The sequence below is a fragment of the Neomonachus schauinslandi genome, chromosome 8, assembly GCF_002201575.2.
Source record: "Neomonachus schauinslandi chromosome 8, ASM220157v2, whole genome shotgun sequence".
In the NCBI taxonomy this organism is placed as follows: Eukaryota; Metazoa; Chordata; class Mammalia; order Carnivora; family Phocidae; genus Neomonachus; species Neomonachus schauinslandi.
The window spans coordinates 36,738,638-36,763,788 of NC_058410.1; positions in this window are offsets into that span (position 1 = coordinate 36,738,638).

The window sequence follows — 25,151 nt, forward strand, 5'->3', positions numbered from 1 at the left end:
AGCTCCAAAATAGAACACAGTTAAACATAATTGTCTCATCTTGAGTTTGTGAAGCCCCTGTAAAAGCCACACAGATGGAAGAAATACAGGGTGCAATTATCCATAGCGATTGCCAAGAATGGTCTTATAGCTTGATCTTATATTATTTAACTTCATATGAATTAAATATGTTCACTGAAGAATGTATGCATGTATTAATGAAAATGAAAATGATTTAACAGGAATTTGGTAACTTTTCTTTGTTGAGAGCCTAAAAGATAGGAGACTGTCTTAAGAGATAAAATCCAAAAATTACCTTTGATTACTTACATGTTAGATGTCCGCATAAGAATTTTTTGTATTATTTTATTTTTTTATTTAAAAAATTTTATTATCGGGTTGTAGTTGACATATAATGTTATATTAGTTTCAGGTGCACAACATAGTGATCCAACAATTCTATACATTATGCAATGCTCACCACAGTAAGTGTAGTTGCCATCTGTCACCATACACTGTTATTACAATATTATTGACTATATTCCCTAAGCTGTACTTTTCATCTCTGTGACTTATTTATTTTATAACTGGAATTTTATACCGCTTAATCCCCTTCACCTATTTTGCCCATCCTCCTGACCCCGCTCCCTTCTGGCGACCACCAAATGTTCTCTGTATTTATTATTCTATTTCTGGTTTTGTTTGTTAGTTCATTTGTTTTGTTTTTTTAGATTTCACATATAAGTGAAATCATCTGGTACTTGTCTTTCACTGTCTGACTTATTTCACTTAGCATAACACCCCTGGGTCCATCCATGTTGTCGCAAATGACAGGATTTCATTCTTTTTTATGGCTGAGTATTGTTTCATTGTATGTATGTGTATGTATCTATATCTATCTATCTATCTATCTAATCTATCTATATTCATTCATCTATCAATGGACACTTAGGTTGCCTCCATACTTTGGCTACTATAAATAATGCTGCAATGAATATAGGGGTGCATATATCTTTTTGAATTAGTGTTTTCATTTTCTTTGGATAAACACCCAGAATTGTAATAGAAGCCCTACTTCGATAAAGTTTTAAATCAGTATGGACTCCAATTTCTATCTCGAGCCACATCCCTGGTAAGGCCAAGTTAGCTCAATGAAATCCCCAGTTAGTTTTTCTATTTGCAGAACTATAACTTAATTTTAACTATTATTTCTCAACAATTTTCTATAATAGTAATTCTCTGAAAATACCTGGCAGGCTGATATTCAGAAGAGAACTGTCCTCTATAACTCAGCTTATGATGATTGGGAACAGGGGCCAGTTCAGGAAGCAGGAGATTAGAGAACAACAAGGCAGCAGGCCATGAGATGGTAAGGGATCCGTGCATGATCAGGAAAGGGAGGTTTCCTTTAGTCACTCTGGGCTAAAGGCGTCCCTTGGTCTCTGAGGTGGTCTCAAATCACATGGTGGTTGTGGTGGTTGTGGTGTTTGTTGTAATAACAGTATTAGCTTTGCTGGTCATAATTTTTCTGCATATTGTTAGAATTTCAGTTATTTTAAGCTTTGCCTATGAATATATTTTGATGCTATTTCCTGTTTAAAAGCTTTGTTAATTCCACTGACTTTGTGTCAAATCATTTCTACTTCTGCTAATGATCAAGCATGAAATTCTAATAAATTTAACAGGTCTTCATATTTAAGACTAGGTGCTTAGCTTGGAATGTTAATGTGAGGATTACAGGTGCATTTTTTCCATAACAGGACTCTGTTTTGATGTAATGAAAGGGGAAACAAACAAATGAACAGGGATTGGGAAGAAGTAATCCAGATCCAAAATAGTGATTCTTCACATTAAAAGAAATTAATAGAAGAGAAGGTTTGATGAAGTTCCAGTTTGGGGAAGAAATAGTTTCTCTTACTATTTAATAAGATCCAAAGTTGTGCTTTCAGGATGATGTGGATCTTCTATGAAGAACTAATGAATTCTATTGGCAGAAGATGAACTTTTTTTTTTTTTAGAGAAAGAGAGCAAGTGGGCAGGGGGGAGAGGAAGAAAGAGAGAGAGAGGGAGAGAATCTTAAGCAGGCTCCACACCCAGTGCAGAGTCCCACACAGTGCTCAATCTCACCCTGAGATCACGACCTGAGCTGAAATCAAGAGTAGGACCTTCAACCAACTGAGCCATCCAGGCGCCCTGAACTTTTTTTTAAGACAGAGAAGAACAGACATACAGACAAGTATACAAAGAAAAAAGAAAGTAAGAACATGTAGTAATTGATGATTATGGCTTTATTACTCAGCCATCAAAAAGAATGAAATCTTGCCATTTGCAATGACATGGATGGAACTAGAGGGTATTATGCTAAGTGAAATAAGTCAGCTAAAGAAAGACAAACACCATATGATTTCATTCATATGTGGAATTTAAAAAACAAAACAGATGAATGTAGGGGAAGGGAAGGAAAAATAAAATAAGAGGAAAACAGAGAGGAAGGCAAAGCATAAGAGACTCTTAGCTATAGGGAGCAAACTGAGGGTTGCTGGAGTGGAGGTGATGGGGTAACTGGGTGATGGGCATTAAGGAGGGCACTTGATGTAATGAGCACTGGGTGTTGTAAGCAACTGATGAATCACTGAAACTAATAATACAATATATGTTAATGAAATTGAATTTAAATTAAAAATTAAAAAAAAAAACATGTAGTAAACTAAAGCAGAAGCCTATCCTGATGATTTTTATGGTCTCCTTCATTCTCAGAGTCCTAGTTTCCTTTTCCAAATATTTGGCAGAAGAAACTGGTGGGAGATAAAAATGCTATGACTCATTTTAGGAAGCTGTAAAGATTGGTAAGATGTCAGAGTAGAAGGGAAGAATAAGGACTGTTGAAGAAAAGCTACAGTCCAAAAAGGAAGGGAAATGAAGAAGGTCGGGCAGTGAGGCCCATGCTCAAGAACAACCATAGTTGGACTGAATTTGACTAGGGGAAACAGCATTACTCATCCTCAGCTTCTTATCTTAATATTTTAAATTTGTGTTCAGTCGCTAGTAACATGGAGTAAAGAACTGATTGAAATTTCTCAGGGATGTGTGTCTATCTTCTGTCAGGACCACCCCTTCAGACTTTTTTGATGTGAACAATGGAAAGGCAAAGAGAATTACTGGTCAAAACTAGCCAAACTCAAGAACAGAGTAAGCCTAACTACCCTCCCCAGAAAGCCACAGACATTTATAGGGCTAACAATATGAGTCTAGGAATATTATGTTTTGAGCGCCTATCCCAATTTAGGGAAACTATAGGTGATTAATAATTGATAACAATTATTATTACCCATTAAAGGTGATGGCAGCTTGTAACTTGGAGAATGGGTATAGATAAATGGGCTAGCGATTGTAGTTTGAATTTCCATGAACAAGTGCCCTTCTCCTCCCCCCAACACACACCCTGAAACATGAAATCACAACTATGTGATTTAATATCTCATATTTGGACATGTTACAAGGTACTTTTATCTACATTCTTTCACTTTGAGATTAACTTAGGTCCTGATTAATTATCCTAAACCTACTATTAAAGACTTTTGTTCTAAAAAGTTATATAATGTTTCTTAAAAAAAATTTATGATTTAGGGGCACCTGAGTGGCTCAGTCGGTTAAGCGACTGCTCAGGTCATGATCCCAGGGTCCTGGGATTGAGCCCCACGTTGGGCTCTCTGCTCAGCGGGGAGCCTGCTTCTCCCTCTGCCTGCCGCTCCCCCGGCTTGTGTTCTCTCTGTCAAATAAATAAATAAAATCTTTAAAAAATGTTTATGATTTAATATGCGTGACTTACAAAGTAGATATAAAAGATGTTTTTTTCATCAAATTTGTTGTACATGTGCAAGTGAAGAAAAAAACTGATAGATGTATATTTAGTAACACCTTTTCAAAATAATTTTGAACACTTATGGCTGAAAGGTTCAAAAAAACATTGATCACTATGGAATAAGTTACTTGAATGAAATAGAGAGAAAACTTCCGATTTTTGTACAAGGTGTGCATTCTGGACTGAGGATGGTTTTTTTCGGTCACATCTGAAATCAAACATATGTCCCAAACCCTGAGGATTGATTTTCTTGTGAAGACCATGATCTCTTCTACACGAGGAATTCATGTCGCTTTCAAGAACATTATTTTGGTCTTGGATCAATCAAACTAATAACCTTGGCTGTATTATGCTAAGAGAGTTGCCTTAAGCATTTTTCAAAGCTTCTCTGCATTGACTATAAATGGATGATATCTCTGCCTTACTTGATTTCCTAAAGTTGAGGAGATAGCTAATCACCTCTTAAGTGCTTTACGTATAACTCATTTAATCCTCACAACACCTCTCTGAGAACAATTACTGGCCCCATTTTACAGATGAAAAACTGAGGCATAGAGGTTAAATCTGACCAAGTGTACCGAGCAAGTAACAGCCAGCATTGACCAGCCATTCTGGCTCTACCCACTTGCAACGCTAAGCTAGTAAAGGTGGAAATTTGGGTTCATTCTCACAGAGGAGAGGTTCTTAAGGGTTGGATTGGAGAGAGAGCATGGGAATGAAGAGCAAACAGAAAACACAAGGGTCAGTTCTGAGGAAAATGTGACAAAACCTGGAGAATGGCAACTTATATGAACCGAGAGCAGTGAGAAAGCCAGTGTTTTCTATTTAGGAACTGGAATCATAATGGGACCGCTGATTGAAATGGGGTGCAAAAGTCTTATGAGGAAGAAAAAGAGTGGCACCAGTTTGAGCCTCAAGTATATTTTGAATATATTCTATTTCTCTTTTCATTAGAGTAAAATAGAGTAAATTCAATTTAATAGATGAATAGAGGAAAAGAGGGAAAAGGAGAGTGTTTCAAAGAATAAGGTTAAAGTCATCACAGCTTGACAGAATCTTAAAAATCACCAAGTATGCCAGGAGAGCAGGTATTTGAGACTTACTGTTAGAAACAATTTTATTTTAAACACATGTGGTTCCTTAATGATACTGCTAGCTTGGTGGGGGTGCAGCCCGCCTTCAGCAGGAAGTGCTGATTTGCTTAATTCTATTAAGGCCATAAGAAAGGTAAATCTGTCTCCTGAACTTAAAGGGCCTCTGCTCCAAAGTAAGTTTGACATTGGCCAATAATCACCCTGACATTCCTGTGGCTTTGGCTGCTCTCAAGCTGCTGAGTGGCATCAAGAGGAGAGGCTGAGTGAGAAAGCCTGCTTACTGCGACAGCCTATCCCATCAATGCTGAGAAAGGCTGGTTTTCTCAAAACAACACAAGCAGAGGTGCGGCACCCTGTGCTCTCCTGTGTTCGGTGCCGAGGGGTAGGAGGGTCCTCAAAAACTGGTGGCAGAGGGGGGCGCCTGGGTGGCTCAGTTGGTTAAGCGACTGCCTTCGGCTCAGGTCATGATCCTGGAGTCCTGGGATCGAGTCCCGCATCGGGCTCCCTGCTCAGCGAGGAGCCTGCTTCTCTCTCTGACCCTCCCCCCTCTCATGTACTCTCTCTCATTCTCGCTCTCTCAAATAAATAAATAAAATCTTTAAAAAAAAAAAAAAAAACTGGTGGCAGAGGGAATGATGTGCTTCCTGAATCATGTCTGAATCAAAGGAGTTCATTGTGAGAACGGCCTTTGAAAACAGCATGCTTTGCAAAATTGAACTATGAGAAGTGGGCAAACACAGAGAGTGGGGATCCTATTTTGGTGACCATTTCACCTCCGAAAAACCAGAAGGCCTGCCCTAGGTAAATGGTCCCTAAACAAGCGGTGCAATCAGAAGGGTGATCACCCCAGGGCGCAAAGGAGACCCCTGATTCACCTTTTGGTCCCAGGATCCTGTTCAGTTGTCGTATATCCAAGTATTTTTGTTTTTCAAGTATTATTATTAATAGTTGCATAAAAATAAGTCAGGATAGCTCTGCTAGACTGCTAGTTTATTGTTAGCACCTGTCATTGTCTTACTGGCAGTAGGTATAAGACATATATGCCCTGGCAGATGACCAGCAAAAGCCTCTGTCTTTATCCTTTTCATTTTTTCATCCTTTCTAGATCTAAGGAGAATGTGCAGGGCATTCAGGTATGAGCTGCTAACTCCTTTGGTCCTGATGGTGGTTGAAGTATTACACGTATTAGATACTGTTCTTCAGCCAGCCCCTGGAGCAGTTCAGGTTTAAAACGTGTAGCAAGTAGCTTAAATGCTCTTGCTACAATGATGTCATCCACCGATTGTAAATCCGCAGCTATGCATCATATTGTTTGGTAATACTCTTTGAATTTAGCAATAAATCCTTCTGTCATCAATGACCTCAAGAAATGAAAGTTCATGTTTAATTAAAAAAATACGTACTAAATTTTCCACTCATCACAAAGCCCATGTGATATCACTGAAGAGATGAAAAATAAAGGACAAAAAATATCTTCTGGGAAGCCATCAGTATCAACTCAAAATTGTTAGGGACACTGTGCCCAAAAGGACAATTTTACATATGCAGTCACATAAGGTGCGTCCACACGTGACTCTGAAGCATGAGTTTTCATTTAGATCAATTGGCTGTTGGTTGGAGTTAACGCTGCTCATTTTCAATTCCAAGTGTTTGTGCCTGCACGAAGCTGGAAGTGACAGCAGCAAATGCTGTGACTCCATTAGCAGCAGAACTTCTCAAGTTTAAAGGACGTCAGTTTGGTATCAGCAGATGCTTCAAATTGAAAATCGGTAATTCCAATAATCATTCTTTTCTTTTCCCCTCCATATGGTTCCTGGAATCAAAGTAAAGCTTTGGAATTTATCCTCCCAAAAGTAAAACATCTGATATCATTATGAATGTTAAAAGTGCAACACTGAGGTTATAGCATTTGTTTTAGGGGCGATAATATGAACAGAAAATTTTGTAGAGCGCATCGGCATGGTAGCAACAATGTTCTCACTAAATTAAGGAACCTGTGAAGGAGAAATGTATTTGGAATTGATTGTAGTGTACATAAAATTCATAATTTCACCCAAAGAAACTAATATTCTACCAACTGAAATAGAAGCTACAATTGTCAAAATCTGTACATATTTTTATAAGTACACAGTTGGAATAACTAATATTGGTAAAACTAATGTTGAATAAAAAAATGTTTGGCCTGGCAGTATGCTCTTTCTTTCCCTCTAGCTTCTCATCAATAAGATGTTAGCAATGGTGAAGTCTTTAAATAACTACTCTATTAATCAGCCTAATAGCCTACAAAGATACTAATATTTTTGTAAAGGATTTCTCCAAATTTTGGTTGCATTTTCTTCAAAATCACCTGGAAATTTTTAAGCAAAGTATTCAACAAATGGTATGGCAAGAAAAGCAATGACTTCAGGTTGAAGCCTTCAGCAAATTGAAATTATTGAAGACATTATCTTGCCAATGGGGAAGACATTTTCTACAAAAGCAATGGGAAGCTGAATAAATTAGAGAATGAGATCACAGACAAGTGTATAAAATTTAGTTTTGAAATTGCATAAAATCTTGGTAACATCTGATTTGCAGGAAGAATTAGTTGGCAAATCTCCTATTCCTAATTGAATAAATTTATATCCTATATTGCAATGAAATAAAATTGAGAAAACCTACAATTTTGCAGCATCTAAATTTGGTAAAACTTTCAGGGGAATCATAAATAGAGACAACTTATTTGACAAATGTTGTCTTATAAAAATATTTGTTGAAGGAAACTACTCTAAATGGAAGCAAAAAGGCAGTGCCTGTGAAAATATTTGGGCTGCAATATTTACCCCAGTATAAAATAAATTCGATTTGAGAGTATATTTCATCCAGCAGAAATTATTTGGACAGCACATTTAGAAAGGATACTTTCTTACCTCTTTCACAAAGAAATGTTTAGTGAAAATGTCAATGATTTCACATTTTTTAACATAGAATTTTAATTCAAAAATATTATAGACAATTTTATGGAAAAAATAAAAATAGTCCATATTTTAAAAAACACATTCCTCTGGTTCTAGACATGGTATTAGAGACAAGAGTCAGCTAAGCAACTGAGTAAGGTATGTGAAAATGTGCCAAGAATATTCCATTCCTAACAGTTTATATAATCAATGTAACCTTTTAACCTTCCTTAATGTATACAGATATATATTAGTTTTATCTTTAAGTAAAAACTTTAAGTTTGAAAGTAATTTTTGAATAGAATTGCTTTTTTTAGGCCCATGAACATAATACAGCAAAATTTCAAACAACAAATAATATTTTTGAATAGTGAACCTTCCAACACTTATTTAATTATTTTTAGTGCTTTCTTCCACTCTCAGATATCTCCCATAAATTTTACCGGCATCCTTTTGTTGGACATCCAGATCAGCTCAATTCTCTTGTTTTTGGATGGGTCACCAGTGCCCCAGCTGCTGCCTTTAGTGACTCCAGTGTAGTTTTGGGTGACAGAGAAATTCTGGCAGTCCTGGGCGGTGATATAGCAGTGAGCACAGTGGTGATGAATCAAAATCAGAGATTTTTTTCTTACTATATTAGATTATAGATCACTTCATAGGATTCCTGGGTGGGCTGTGGGGTTCCCAGAAGAAGACAATCTTTTCATTTGCACAACTGTTTACAATAATGGAAAGGAAAATTTGATCTTCATTTCCTGTTTTAAAATAAGGGGTGGGGGGCGCCTGGGTGGCTCAGTCGTTAAGCGTCTGCCTTGGGCTCAGGTCATGATCTCAGGGTCCTGGGATCGAGTCCTGCATCAGGCTCCCTGCTCCGCAGGAAGTCTGCTTCTCCCTCTCCCACTCTCCCCCTGCTTGTGTTCCCTCTCTCGCTGTGTCTCTCTCTGCCAAATAAATAAATAAAATCTTTAAAAAAATAAAATAAATAAAATAAAATAAGGGGTGGGGCAAATTTACTCTATACAGTAAAAGCAAGCACAGGACTTAAAAGAGAAAACCATAGCCCTTCCCTGTGCCTGGGGAACAAAGTGGGACATTTGCTAGTATCTCCCACCTCCACTTGCCATGTTTCCTTAGGAAACACGGTCCCATGTTAAAATCATCTGGACAGTGCCATCTCTGAGTCTACTTACTAGATTTTGGAAAATAGCTCATCCATGACTTTTATTTACCACTGAGCAGCCACAGAGATTAGCTGACACAATCTGCCCACGTGAAGTGTAAGTACATCAGCACTGTAATGTATCATAGGGCCAAAGGCAGGGATGTCCTCCAGAGCTTCAGCTTTTCCCAGACTAGACTCAAGCATGGGCCATGAATGAGTTACACACACCTACCTCAAGGGAAAGCTTTCCTGGGCCCATGGAAAGGACATATTTTCACTTACTATACACATGATTCCTCCCCCCACTTTGATTTTCTTTAATCATGTTGCTAATCAAAATACTATAAAACAATCATTGTAGCAGTTGTACACATTATTGCCCTAGAATAAAAATCGGACAATGATGGCTCCTGAGATTATTAAATAAAATAATACTGATAGTGATGATGATGATGATGATGATGATGATGATGATGATAGTAACAATGATATACACCTGATGCCATGCTCGGCATTTTATATAACATTTAATTTTCCCAACTGGTTCTTTAAGATTAATACTATTATTATTCCCATTTTACAGATGAGGAAATTAAGGCTCAATGTCACACCAGGACTAAGTGAGACAATAGTGAATTGAATCAAGAGCTGCTTGGATCTCAAGGTCATGCTCATAACCACAGGCTGTACAGCCTTGTATTAAGTTAGGTTTGCATCCTTGGAAGAAACCCTACTTTAAGATGGTGAACCATCTTTTTAATATTTTAATTAAGTTTGCTAACACCTTATTCATGTTTTTTACATTGCAGATAAATGATGCTGTTCTCACTTGTGTGCCTGCTTTGCTTTTTGTGTTTGTGTAGGTTTGTGATAGTTTTTCTTTTTTATTTTCTATTTTTGTCCAATTGTATTAGTATTTTACTACTTTCATTAAAGAACTAGAAAGTTTTCCGTATTTTCTATGTCCAAGGACAAATAAAAAAAACATTTAACCTTCAAAAGATTGAAAAACTAAGCATAAAATTCTTTGAATATGGAACTTTTTCTTGGAGTTAATGAGTACACAGCTCTACACAGTGCAAAGTGTCCTCTTACAATTTTTAATATCTTCCATATTCATTCATTCCATAAATATTTATGAAAGCCTGCTACACCTATGAAGTGTTAGGTTATGTGTATGCTAGGTTATAAATAAATACAATGAACAAAACAAAACCCTGAGAATTAAGACGTTTACTATGAATTCAGTTTTTATTAGGTCTCCTTTTTGATTTCTGACATTATTTGCTTGGTTTTTAATTTCTTAACTAGAATTTAAATGAAATTTTGTCTAGTTAGTATGTTTTATTTTACTTTTCCCCAAGAATTAGTTCTCAGACTCATTTATTAATTCTATTTTTTATTTCTTTTTTCTAAGTAACTCACTGCAGTTTTTATTAGTTATTTTCTCCTAAAACAGATTTTTAAAAATCTCAGACTTTTTTGGCTGAATGCTTAATTGTCATCTTTTTAAACAACACAATCCCATCTGTCTACACAATTATTTCTGAATGTAACTTTGGTTGCACCCTCGATATCTTGATATTAATATCCTTATCTTTATCAAATTAGATTGCATTTATTTTTTCCCTTTATTGTCTCAGTTGTATAAAAATATTTAAGTATGTATCAAGACAATAGGATGTTTATTTTTACAACTTTGCTTTTAAGTTTGGATATGTCTATATAATGGTCAAATATTACCTACAAATTTCTATTACTTAGAATTTGTTGAGAATTTCAGTATGTTTCATGACTATACATAATTTTGTAAAGTTCAGCATTTACTTTCTAATCTATCAATGATTATTTCTTAAACTATTAGCACTACGTTAATCAAATTCTTTGCTAATTTTTTACAATATTTGACCCAAACTTTTAAATAGCAATATTAATTTATAACACTACCTTTTTCAGGAGGGAGGTCAATTTATTCTTGCACATATCACTATTTGTCTTCATTGTGAATTCTTTTATCAAAATTTTATTTATGAGCCTTCTTGTCTCTTTAGTTTGTTTGCCACTAATTTTACTTTCTTGGATTTTCTTATAACCATGTCTGACATCAATTTATATTCGTCATTATCAAATAGTCAGTCAACTGTGCCATTTTGGTATATGTATCTCTTGTAAGCAACATACAAATGAATTTGTTCATTAAACAGATTGCCTTGTCCTTTATTGAAAGAGGTTAAATAACTTTTATTCATTGCTTTTGGCAAGGTTTGTTTTTCTGTCAACTTAATGGAGTATTTTCTTTTTGTTTTGTAAACCCTTTTCTATTTTCCTTGTGGTCTTTTTATAATATGATGTTTTGTTTGTTATCTTCCTAGTCACATTCCGTGAATGTTTATCTTTAAGTCTTTAAATCAACTCAAACAAATATTTCTTTATAAAATCAAAGCAGAAAAGAAAAGAAAATATATGACTTTTGATTTTAAAGATTTGAAATTTGGAGTTTGAGAACTCTCCTCCCCTCTTACATCCAGTTATAAAATTTTATAGGTTTAATAAAGAATTACAGATTTCCACAAATACTGTGAAATGTTAATGTTTTAAAGTTATTTATGGCATTTGCACTCGAGTTTTTCATTATAGTTACAGTAATTATTCAGTCTTACTTTCTTTACCTAATGATTACAGTGTTTACTATAATTTTTTTTGAGAGAAAGAGAGAGAGAGAGCGAGCGGGGATGGAGGGGCAGAGGGAGAGGGAGACATAGAATCTTAAGCAGGCTCCACGCTCAGTGAGGAGCCTGAGGAGAGACTTGCTCTCATGACCCCAAGATCATGACCTGAGCTGAAATCACGAGTGGGATGGCTTAATTGCCATCCAGGCACCCCTGGAATACATTCTTTTTTTTTTTTTTTTAAGATGTATTCATTCATTTTAGAAAGACACAGCAGGGCGGAGAGGCAGAGGGAAAGGAAAAAGAGCCTCAAGCAGACTCTGCACTGAGTGCAGAGACCCACACAGGGCTGAATCCCATGAACCCAAAACCAGACCTGAGCTGAAACCAAGAGTAGAAAGTCCAACCGACTGTGCCACCCAGGTGCCTCATCTCCTGGAATATATTCTTAAGAAAGTTTTCCAGAAACTTTTATGGGTGGTTTATTTATTTTTTTTGTTCTTATATATCTGAGGAGATTTTTCTGTGGTTTCTGCATAAGAAATGTATGTTAAATTATTCAAACATAAGGTCTATAAAATCATTTTATTTGGTTCTGATATTTAGTGTTGGGGGAATTTTAAGATCACCTCAGTTTCTATAAGTTGTAGATAACCTATTTTTTTATCTGTCTAGATTTTAAAATTATTTAATCTTAAAATTTTTTAAAATGTTTGCATCACATATCTTAGGTATGGGTATCTTATTGTTCTTTTTTTTGCTTGAGGTAAAAACCTGTTACTTTTTCAATTCAAAACATCTCTTTAGTCATATGTTTGATTATTGTTTTTTTGTTTGTTTTATTTGTTTCTATCTTTCCTAAATTGAATATATTGATCCTAACTTTTATATATTTTCTGTATCATTTGGTCTCTTTTGCTTGGTCTCATTATCTTAATTTAATCATTATATTATGAAAATTTTTCTCAAATTTTCTTCCATGTTATATTCAACTTTCTGCTTCCATAATTCTGTTTTTCTGCTGCCTTCAGTTAAGTTTGTATTTCTGTTAATATGCTGACAATTATATTATTTTAAATACTAGGTTAATAGTGCTAAAAATTAATTAGTTCTTGACATATTTTTATTAGTGCTCTTCTTTCTTCATAGAAACGCTATTTTATTAAAAAACCCAAAACAGATATTTTTTTTTCCATTTCCACAAGTAAATTACCAAGAATATGACTTCCCTGAGTCATCAGGGTAATAATTAGTATCTGGCTCTCTGAATATTGGGAGGGGAATTTAAAAATCCCAACAGTTTCCTACTGTGCATCAGAAATAAATGGAGAGCTCTTAAAAAATCAGCTTCTATATCTCCACCCATTGACCTCCTGATAGAGTAGGTCTGTGGTTGGGCCCAACCATATTTTCTGTTTGTTGCTTTGGTTTATTTCTTTTTGCTTTTACAGACCCACAGATGATTCTTATAATGAGATAAGTTTGAGAACTACTGGACTAAAGAATATTAAGCTCCTCATAGAAGAGGTGCATCTGGAAAACTATGTCCTCCTATCTCTATCCTGTATGTAATCCTTCAGAGAAGGTTTTTACAGTAGAAATATACTTCAACTCATGAATCACTGTCTTTGAAACTAATGGCATGAGTTCTTTAATTCCCAGAAAATAAATTAGCTGCCATCCCCCACTAGAGTTGACAGCCACTTTTCCCCCCACACTGGCATTTCTTGTGTTTCTGAGACCCTGCAGAAATACAACATCTACTTTCTACTGAATATTTAATCTTTACACATTTTCTCATTTAATCATCCTAACATAACTCTAAAGAGATATGTATTGTTCTTTTCTTTCTTTTTTTTTTTTTTAAGATTTTATTTATTCATTTGACAGAGAGAGAGAGAGAGAGCACAAGTAGGCAGAGTGGCAGGCAGACGGAGAGGGAGAAGCAGGCTCTCTGCTGAGCGTGGAGCCGGACGCGGGGCTCGATCCCAGGAATCCGGGATCGTGACCTGAGCCGAAGGCAGCCGCTTAACTAACTGAGCCACCCAGGTGCCCCTGTAGTGTTATTCTCTTTCTGAAGATGAGTTAAAGGGGCTTAGAGAAGTTAAGTCATGCATTCAAGATCACACAACTGGTGAAGCCAGAATAAGAAGAAAGATCATTTAGCATCACAATCTGTCCTCTTATTCACTCTACCACATGGTTATACGATGCTCTGTAGAAAAAAATAGAACACAATATGCTACATCGCTTAGAGTTTCCTTTTCCTTCACTGCGGCAAGAACACAATCTACTGGACGGTGTAGCAAGCGTGCACTTTGTGGAGAGAAGCCAACATTTGGTATTGAAGACAAGGAAGGAATGGATGCCTAGCTATACAGATGCAGACGGTCTTCAAGAAAGAAATCATTTTTCAAGAGCAAATGGTTATTAAAATGTAACCAACCTCAAAAGATTTTGAAGAGGAAAGTCATTATATGTGAATAGATTATGCTCTTTATCTCTCATGCAAAGATTTGGCACTGGGAAAGGGGCCAAGTGTAACATCTGTAAACAGTTTGGTACTGTCCATTATGCTCTCAGTCAACAATACCATTTGAAAATTTACTCTGTTGTCACTCATCTCAATCTTTTAGAAAGATTTTTCTTCAGATGCACAGAACTGGTGAGAGATCAGGCCATGGTGGGAATTTCTTCTCATGAGGCAAATGTTTCACGTACTGAATGAAATGTATGGTATGAGTAATTAAGAGATTTAAAACACTACTGACAGAATAAAATAAAGATGGAAAAGAAATATTGCTGAAGCAACTAGTTAAAGATGAAAGTTTTAATCAAACACGCTATTTGACATCATGTGCACAATATAGACATCATTGTCTAAATTTTAAAATATTTCTTTTGAATTCAATTTAAAAAACCCAATCAGTTGTTTGATCCCATCCTTTATAAGAAAAAGAGGACAAAATTAACTGGAGATCATTTAAATCCCAATAGTATGTCAACTCATATCTTCTGTTTAATAAATAAAATGAAAGATGAAGTCAACAAAATTTCTCACATTACATAGATTTTTTTTTGTTCACCTTTTATCTAGTTCTGGTGTCTAATCAAAAAAGTCATGATATTACAAATTTACTTTGACATGCTTTGTTTGATTTTATTTTCCCTATTATGTCCAGGATGATGATACCTCCCAGAGTCTAACCATAACATGGTAAAGTCAGAAGTTATGTTAGACCTGTTAATTGGATGCAAGGAGTCTTTGAGTGTGATTTCTGTAAAAGAATAAAGGGAAACAGGTATGGATGTTTTGAAAGATGACTCCCCAGTTGGTTCTGATGAGCTTGCTGGTTTGAGGTGTTCTGATCCTGTCAAACATCTTCATTTTACAGTTGAGGAAATGGAAGGACAGACAAACTAAGTAAAATCAAACCACTTATTACTGACAGAGGGAGGTTTTGTCAGCCAAGTTTCTAAAGCCCATTTCCACATTCAGGTAGAGATCAGCTTCTCTGACCAATTCCCCAAGCAGAGCTCAGTTTGTTTAAGGTCAAGGAGCTCTTTGCTCACACTGCTTTGAGAGGAAGTCCCACTTACCCCCAAACATGCTCATGAGAAGCCCTTCCTCTGGGCCACCAAATCACTTCTCTAAGGTTAATGCCTTAAAGACTGTTATTAAAATGAAGATATGTTAGGCGACCTTAAATTATTTTTATCTTAACTCAAAATAGTCTTTCAGGTTAACTGTACATTCCATAGGAATTCACCAAAGAACTGAATTTATAAGAGGTCAACTAGGAAATAAAGCAGTAGCAAAGTGTCAAATGGGTCAGAGTTCAAGTCTCAATTATGCTTCTGACTAGATGTGCAAATTGAGAAATTTTACTATCTTCTCCAAATGGGGACAAAATACTTACATCTTAAAGTGTTATAAGTGCTAAATAAGATAAGGGAATTTTTAGGAGCCTGATAATTTATTGTAGTTATTCTTTTGAGATTCAAGAAAATATCTTATCCTAAAACTGTTTAGTCCTATTTAGGCCTCAAAACTCCTAGTCCATTGAAGGGCACCTGGGGGGCTCAGTTGGTTAAGCGGCTGATTCTTGGTTTTGGCTCAGGTCATGATCTCATGAGTTGTGAGATCGAGCCCCTGTGGGGCTCCATGCTCAGCATGGAGATTCTCTCCCTCTGCCCCTCCCCCCACTCTTAGTCCATTGTTAGGGATTAATTCTTTTGAATTAAGCATTGTCTTCTCTAGTTATTAACACTTTTTAAAACAAAGCCTCCTGATGACTCAATACATAAAATTCTAATAAATCACAACCTTTGTGTAAATGTACCTACTTTAAACATTTCCAAGATGAGACAAGCTGGCATAGAATGCACTCCAGAACCTGTGATGAGCCAGTGTCTAGACTCAGGAGAGACAGTGTGGAGAAAAGGATAGGAAAGTTGAAGAGCATGGATTGTTGTGCAGGAGGGCATCTCCAGATATTTGCCAATGGATGTTTAAAGGACTGGTGGGAAATAGGTTTGGAGAGAAGGACAGAAGAAACAAAGTTTTGAAAACTGTTTTCCAGGAAAGGTTGACTAAATGCTCAAACCACTCACTCAAAGAAGGCGGAGACATTTTCAGATTCCTAGAGTGGCACAGAATTCTGATCTTCAAGTCACCCCTCAGAAGTACATGGGTAGCCAGTACCTACACTCTCTGCGACTAAACAGCAAAACTGTCTGATGGCTGAGGGGCATGAGAACTATCTTTAAGTGTGTGACTGCCTCCTTTGTGAACACACACTGTTGATGTCTCCAGAAAGGAGTCAAGAATCAGTGTGTTCATATTACAAGAGATAGTTATAGTCATTTCCTCAAAATATTTCTTGAGCCTCTTCTGTTTAGAGGATAAGAAGGTGACATGTGACTGTTGAGCCCACAGGCTCTGCAGTTAGAGAGACTGCGTTCAAGTTCCATTCCCACCACTTATTAGCCTTGTGATTATGTATAAAACACATTAATTAGTCCTTTCCTGATGCACTTTACTCATCTATAAGATAAGAATAATAACAGTATCCACTTCATAGAATTGCTGTGAGGATTAAACAAAATATTACCTACAAGGTTGTAATACTCAGGATATGTTGTTATTATTATGATTATTATCATTGTTGTTAATTTTTTTCTATGTGTCCTAACTCTAGGGGATATTAGACATATAACAAGACACACAACCTTACTCAATTTCCATCTATCACAGATTCAAGGTTGAATCTAAGCTGTGCCTCTCAGTAGGATATAGACCTGACTGATCAATTGGTCAGGTGATCCCAGAACTCCATTTGCAGGAATAATGGAGCTTCCAGTATCAACGCCTTAGCAATTTTGGGGAAAAGGTTTTCTGAATACAGTGTCGTACCTGTCATTCACACTCATCTCAGAACTCAGCTCCTTTTGGAGTCAAATCTATCCTGTGAGTAGAGATGAGGCTGGGCAGTGAATTAAAAGCTCTGGAAGACACTGGGTCAGGGAGGGATGGTATGGGCCATACAAGCAGCAACAGAGTACACCACAAAAGTGGGAGAAATGATGTCTTCTCACTGCTCTACAGATTACTGTACAGCTCAGGGCTGTCGCAGCTACTGCTGACCCCAGGGAATGGGGTGGACGGTGACAAGTCACTGGTGGGAGACAACCACGCCTAGCAGTGGTGGCAGGTTCTACATGACAGTTACCGGACATTTGATTTGATGTGTTGATCAGTGCTTCTGAGACATTTTCTGGGACAGTCAGAAATAACAAGGAGTTGAGGGAGACAATTTTGAAAGAGTTGGGTTCCTACATGAGCCAGTGTGGGGCACGAGCCCCTGGAGTATAGATGTTGCTTTAATTGGGACCCCAATTGAATCCACAGACTGGTGCACATGGTTTTGGGTAACTCAGTTTATAATAAGGGAGAATTTAGTGATCAGAGAAATTTCAAAATGGAATGTTGCATCAATAACTGGAGTTGGTCAAGCAGAACCCAAAGAGTCACTCAGTCGAGATGCATAAGATACAGGACTAATTTAAAGTGTAGGAATAAATGACCTCTTAAGATCCTCTCTAACCCTGAAATTCTTGGACTCTCTAAAATTCTTTGGAACTTTAGAGAAAAGTTCTTTCTATTCACAGTCTCCCTGCTTGTTTTGCAGATATTTTGATGAGTGTGCAATCAATTTTATCTACAGATAGAGTCTGCCTGCTTTACAATAATGGCCCATTAGGATGTGAGATACCCCATGATATTGGGACCAGACCTCATTTACCTTTTTATACTCAGCAGTGAAGACCATGGCTAGAGCTTGGGGTGTAGAACTGAATGGAAGTGGCTCTTAGATTTTTTTTTCTTTTAAATCCTTACGTTAATGGTTTTGCTAGTTTGCTATTTAACAATGGTCCATTTATTAGGCTCAGAAAATACTTTTTGATAGTAAGTGAGATATAAATACTAAAGAAATAGACAATATTACTTGATAGTTAATACATGAATAAAAACCTTGCCACATATACTGCTAACTGACAGTTACATTACCTTGCACACACGGGGCAAGAATATATACACATATTTTTTAATGTAGCTGAAATATTTAGGCAATCTGACATTTATAAGTCACTTCCATTTGATATTATGATGGTTAAAATAATTTATTACATATATTTTTTTCTTATCTATAGCTGCTTTGTGGCATGGTATAGTGGACAAAGACTTAAAATGTTAATTGTTCTGGGGACACTTTTTGGAGGGAGGAAGGAAGGGGGTAAACATTTTAATGTTGATCAGAGCTTTAAGCCAAAGCATGAAAGCCTGATAATAAAACTTCTGGTATCATCCTACAAACTCAGAGATTCCTGACTCTCAGAACTGGAAGATCTGGATTCCCATTCTTTCTCAATCCCCTGCATGAATGAAATGACTTAGGAGTAGGCACTTAAACTTTCTAGATTTCTACCTTTACAAAGTGAGGATACCAAACTGGGAGTATTAACGTACTTTTTAGTGCTAGCATTTTATTCTACTTCAGTTTTACCTTTTCTTCTGTACTTTACTTCGTTTTTTTTTTTTTTTTGTAAGGCATTCATGGCAGAATAAAATTCTTTTACACATTTGTAAGTTTTTCTCCTGAATAACAATAACTTGGTTCATTGCTTTAAAAAAAAAAAAAAGCAAAACAATGTGAGGAAAATGTAAAGAGAAGCAAATGAACAAAGGAGAGACTGAGCAAACACAGAGGTAGTAATGCTTGTGAGTATGGTATTTTATCCTTTGGGTTTTAAAGAGAAATTAATCATTTTCTCCTGGAATGCTCATTTCAAACACATGTGAATTGTGACCACTGACTCCACTGGGAAGCTTCTGGCAATAAATCTCTATGTCAGTATACACTGTCTCCCAGAATTGCAAACATGTCGGGATGGAAAAATCTGGGTATACTGGAAATACAAAGATAGGTCAGGGTCATGTTATATGAAACAGTTTTTTATTCCTCTAAAGAGAAATGGCAAAGTTTATGTCCAAAATCAGAGACAGTGTTTTAGGTCATATGATGATAGCCAATTAAAGTCTAAGGAGAGTATGGAACAATCACATGTGAAAATTTTGTATAATTTGGTCATCCTGCTTTTAAATTGAAAGGAGAGGTAAGTGGAAACCCTCATGTGAAGTGCTGATATTTTGGAGAACATTAGAGAATCACTGGGCACTAAAGAGGCACAATACCTTGTTGGTTGAGAGACCCGGGAACCAAGGGGTCATTCCTTACTCTTTTTCTCCAGTCCTGAGCAGAGAAAGTTTGATTTGCTGTAAATGTCTGGATGCTAGGCTACTATTCAGGGGGAAAATGAGGTTTCTTGAAAAGGACCATGCTCTACAATGGTCCTGAATAGCAAGATATTTATATCTACTTGGCAAATGTTATTAAATAATAATGATGAACTTCGGACAAGAAAATCGAGAGGAACAGTATCTGTCTGTGTGTGGCACAGGGGAGTATACACACTAGGGATTGGTATAAAAAGGGACTCTACAGAGATTTGCTCTAGGTCACAGGTGTAACTAGAGACCTATATTTCATAGAGTCAGGGGAAAAATGGTTTAGTTGACTTTTTCAATTTATTATAAAGTATTTGAGGCACTAAAAGCTGTGAAGAGTAATACACTGATCACTCATGGATGGAGCCACCACCTATTTCAGAAATGAGATGTTCCTAATGCAGTTAAAATGGATGTGGAAACCTTCCCTACAGCATTCTCCTCCATGACCTAGTGCAACCAATAGCCTACACCCACTGATTGTTGTTTCCATAAATTTCATGTAAATATCTACATAATATATATTGTATATTATATGCATGATATATGTATATGACATATATTGTATATTATATGTATTGTATATGCATATCATACATATATGTATACATATATCCACATGTATGTGTTCTTTAGGGCCTATCTGAACATTTAATATTCATTGCAAATTTTAAAATTATACATAACATTATCATTCCTTAATATTCTTCTGCAACCTGCATTTTATTTTATTATTTTATTTTATTTTGTTATTTTTTTAAAGATTTTATTTATTTGACAGAGAGAGAGATAGCGAGAGCAGGAACACAAGCAGGGGGAGTGGGAGAGGGAGAAGCAGGCTTCCCACGGAGCAGGGAGCCTGATGCGGGGCTCGATCCCAGGACCCTGGGATCATGACCTGAGCCGAAGGCATACGCTTAATGACAGAGCCACCCAGGCGCCTCAATGTGACCTGCATTTTAAAACATTTTTGCTCAGTATTGTTTGTGAGAATCATACATATTTATCCATGTTCCTTTAATTCATTATTTTTATCTACTGTATTTCATTGTAGGAATGTACAGCAAGTCCATCAATCCATTCTCTTATTGAGATATATTTAGGTTGTTGTTAATTTTTTGCCACTGCAAACAATGTTTCTATGAATTTACTGAATATTTTTTTAGGTTTTCAAATATACCTAGGAATGGGATTTCTGGGTCTCAGTGTATATATATATGTACTTTGTTAGAATTTGCCAAATTGCTTTCCAAAACATCTGTAACATTTATATTTACTGTCATTACTGATTTAGTCCTATTTGCCCATGTTCTGGATTTCTTATGGATATGTTATCACTTCATTTTAGTCGAGATGTCGGCTGTGGATTTTTTGTTTTGCTCTTCTATTTTCTCTTTATATTTTTACAGGGACTTGGGGACATTTTATAAGCAAATTATCACCAACTCTTGACTTGAAGCCATTCTTTTGCTTAAACCAAATTTTAAAAGAGCAAACTTTTCAAAATTTTGGTTTTTTTGAAAGCAAAATTTAAAAAAATAGACAGTGGTTATATTATTACATATATCAAAAGAACATAATATAATAAACATTTTATGGTTTTAGAAAATACACATTTGGGAGAAATGTTGCCGTAATCAAATCTAGTTTTATTAGCTACAGAAGCTTAATCTCATAACTCAACTATTTTTCTAGAAATATGAGAAACCCACACAGAAAATTTTCTCTACTAGATTAATATTCCAATAGACATAAAATATAAAAATAAGTAAACAGTTACAATAGGAGGGCCTGAAAATCTCCAGGAACTAGAAGATTTATCTGTAGAAACTAAAATTTACACATATATTAAGGTAATTATTATTCTAAAGAGCTAAGTGTTTATAACTACCAAGGCCTGGTACATAATAGGAAATCAAATATTTGTTAAGTTAATGAATGACTTTTCTTATCATTCTTCACTTTTCACTATGACAACTTTGACAACTATGATTATTTTGTAAATAAGAGGTCACAAATCTAACACTTCAGGAACTTTCTATTTCCTCCTCATATACTGATATTATGCTATACTCCTGCCTGATGAAGGATGGCATTTTTTGTATGATCTCATAATCGAAAGTTGTAGATGTGGATGAGAATCACATTCAGTAACACAGCTTTCCATTTAATGGGACTTCTTCCTATAAAAGAGATTTTATTAATTCAATCAAGTAGGAACGCCAAATAATCTTAAATTTGAAAAATCTCACTTTAAAAGTAGCACTAAAGAATTTAAAAATATATGACATTTTCTTCCAATTTGTAACTTCTATAAAATACTATTATTTATTCATTTATTTACCCAATAAAAATCAACGTCAAGCAGTTGTTTTGTCTCTTTGACAATAAATTGTATTTTTTTGTAGAATTTCTCACAAATCTCAAAATCTCACTTTTATACAAGTGTTCTGCTAAAAAATAATTCTTTTTCTTTCTTGGAGATTCAAAGCACCTAACATCTTATAATAAAAATTTCTTCAGTAAAGAAACTTATCTGTTCTTGTTTAATTCATCATTTCCTAAATTCATTTGACCAGAGAATTATCTATTCAGGTAACAGATTGTTAAGCCCTTGCATTACTCATATACCATGGAGCATAGTTTGGGAAACACTCTCAGTTTACAAGCCCTTTTGTGAAAAAGTCACACTTCAATTCAGACACATCTGAGCTGCAGGGATATTTGGCACTAAAAGACTTTATAGGATGTCTCTTCACAATAAGAAAGAAAGTGCCTGCTGTAATGAATAAAACTATTCTACTGATCCGACTTCCTATTTTCTTTTTTATCTAAAAGAAGGAAAATATTTTATAACAAGATCCCACGATTTTGCAATAAGATAATATAAAATATTAACATTAAAATCTATGGTTATCATTTCCCTAATATGAAGGAAGCATTTTATTCTTTCCCAGGCATAAAATTTGTACTGCCTATTTTGAAATACCTTGAGGCATGGCAGTATATTTATAGAATGACAGGATGGAAAGGAATAGCTAAAATCTCATGTTACATTTGGCTATAACGTCCAGGGATTAGGTCCAACTGATTATCCATCCAGGTTCAATTACTTGGGGCAAGCCTTAGGCTTCAAGGGCTATAGGCATGAGTTTTTGGAAACCAATCAGCTCCATGGGACTGAAAATAAAGTGGTATTGTGTGTTAACAGGTGAAGAGAGCACTGTGGAGAACTGATTCCTTTATTCATTTAGTCATCAAATATTCACAGTCCCTGATCTCATGCATCTCAGCATCTCCCGCACAAGTAAATAGCTAATCACAATGCAAAGTGATGCAGTCATATTTCATGGGGCTGTAAGAACCACATCTAACATGGATGCGAATGGAGAAGTGGAGACTACTGTTTTAGGTGAGAGAAGAGCCAACAGGGACTCTTCTGTGCCTCATACACTGCCTCATTCTTTCCTTGCTCTGTACCTCAGGAGTGCTCACCTCAGTAGATTGTTTCTTGGCCTCCTGAGTCAGCTGATGTCCTAGAGGCTATGGACTGTGGTTGACACTGAAGTGAGGGAAGCAAAGAGGTGAGTTATTTTTGTGACGCCAGTTCCTACTGACAAGTTCTGCCAGGATTCCAGCTTCCTCTAGCTGATTCCAATAATCCTGTCTTCTCCCTTTGTCTGTCAAGCTTAGGGATGGTTTTCTGCTTTCCCTACTCTCAGAGTTGACCCACTCGGCCCTGGTTAGATTCCTAAACTTGTCCTTCATATGCAAAGTCAATTTCCTGTGCTAATTTCCTGTGTTTTAAATACTCAGAGGGGTTTGTATCTGTTTTTCTCTTTGTATTCTGATATAGAAGCCTTCCTAATGCAGGTAAAATCTGAACTGAGTATTTTAAGGTTAGTAGGCATTATCTAAGCAAATAAGAGAAGCAGAGCATTTGTTCAAACTTAGTAACAAGAGTTTAAATGGAAGCATGTCAACCCAGCTTCTTAAAACTAGATAGTGTTCAATATATTGCAGTGGCCTTATTGTTTTCTCTAAATTCCACTCTGCGGAGAGCCCAAGGAGCCTATTCTAAAGACAATTTTCATTTAAAAAATTAATGGTAGAAACCTATTTTTAATTTCTTGTTATTCTTTTCAACAAGATGGCAAATGCAAATTTTTTTTGGTATTGAGCTTGAACCAAATTAACCTTATCCTAATTGTACATTTCTGTAGGTGTAGGAAGGGAGAAAAAAGGAACTGACTGGCATATTTTCTTGCTAGTTAATCTCATCAAAGATAACCTCAATTAAGTAAAGCCATTCTACAGATACTCAACTTTAAAGAAGAAGGTTTTTTTTCAGTGACTTAATCCCTTACCTTTCAGAATGTTCTGGAAACTCCTATGAAAATTTGTGTTCAACTTACCAAGAGATAGGATGTGGAGACATCTGTAGAACCAGAAAAGTTGTTCTGTTATGCCTGTCTCCTAAGATAATGGAAAAGTTTATCTACATAATAATAGAGATCATAAAAGTGTTTTAAGCAGAATAAATTTCCAGAGACAAAAAAGATATTCTGACATTTTATTTTATTTATAAGGTTTTATATATTTATTTGACAGAGAGATAGACAGAGCCAGAGAGCACAAGCAGAGGGAATGGCAGAGGGAGAGGGAGAAGCAAGCTCCGAGCTGAGCAGGGAGCCTGATGCAGGGCTCAATCCCAGGACCCTGGGATCATGACCTGAGCCAAAGGCAGATGCTTAGCCATCTGAAACACTCAGGCACCCCATATTCTGACATTTTAAATGAAATTTTAAATAACAGTCTCTTTTTAATAGAGAACATGTACATCCAATTTACCATGCACCCAGTTATAGCTTGTTAGGAGTAAATCACTCTTGGGAATATCCCATGAAGGTCAGTGTTACTCTGTCAGTGAAACTGCCCTTTCCATTGGAGCTCACAGGCAGACATGTTATCATGGTAAAACCATAAATTCTGAAGCTGAAAGAAATTTCATTTGGAATCATGGCTCCTTCACTTACTCGAGGTGTGAGCTTAGATAAGTTTCTCAAACTCTAGAACTATTTTTCTTTATTTGTGAAATGAGAATAATAATACCTACCTTTTGGAGTTTTTGTCAGGACTATATAATGAAATATGGCACATAGTAACTAATGCTAGTATCTTTAATTCTCTTATCACATCTGCAAGTAAAAATTGTCAACATACTATAAATGTTAGCAAGGCCAAGTATGGTTCCTGGGTAGAATGGAAATTAATGAGGAATGAAAAACAGTAGTAACCAGTGTACAACTATGCCAGACAGGGGAGTCATCCATTCATCAATTTATTGATTGATTCATTTATGTATTCATTATTATCTATTAACTACCTACTACATGTCTATGTCTACTATTATGCTTTGTCCTAGGTTTTAAAAATAATCTAGACAAAGTCCTCGAAGAATGCATGATTCTGAGGAAGAAAAGAAATAAAGAAGCCATACAGGGAGGATGTGCTATGATGGGAAAATACACTAAATATTGTAAAAAAAAAATACATATATATATATATATATATATATATATATATATATATATATATAT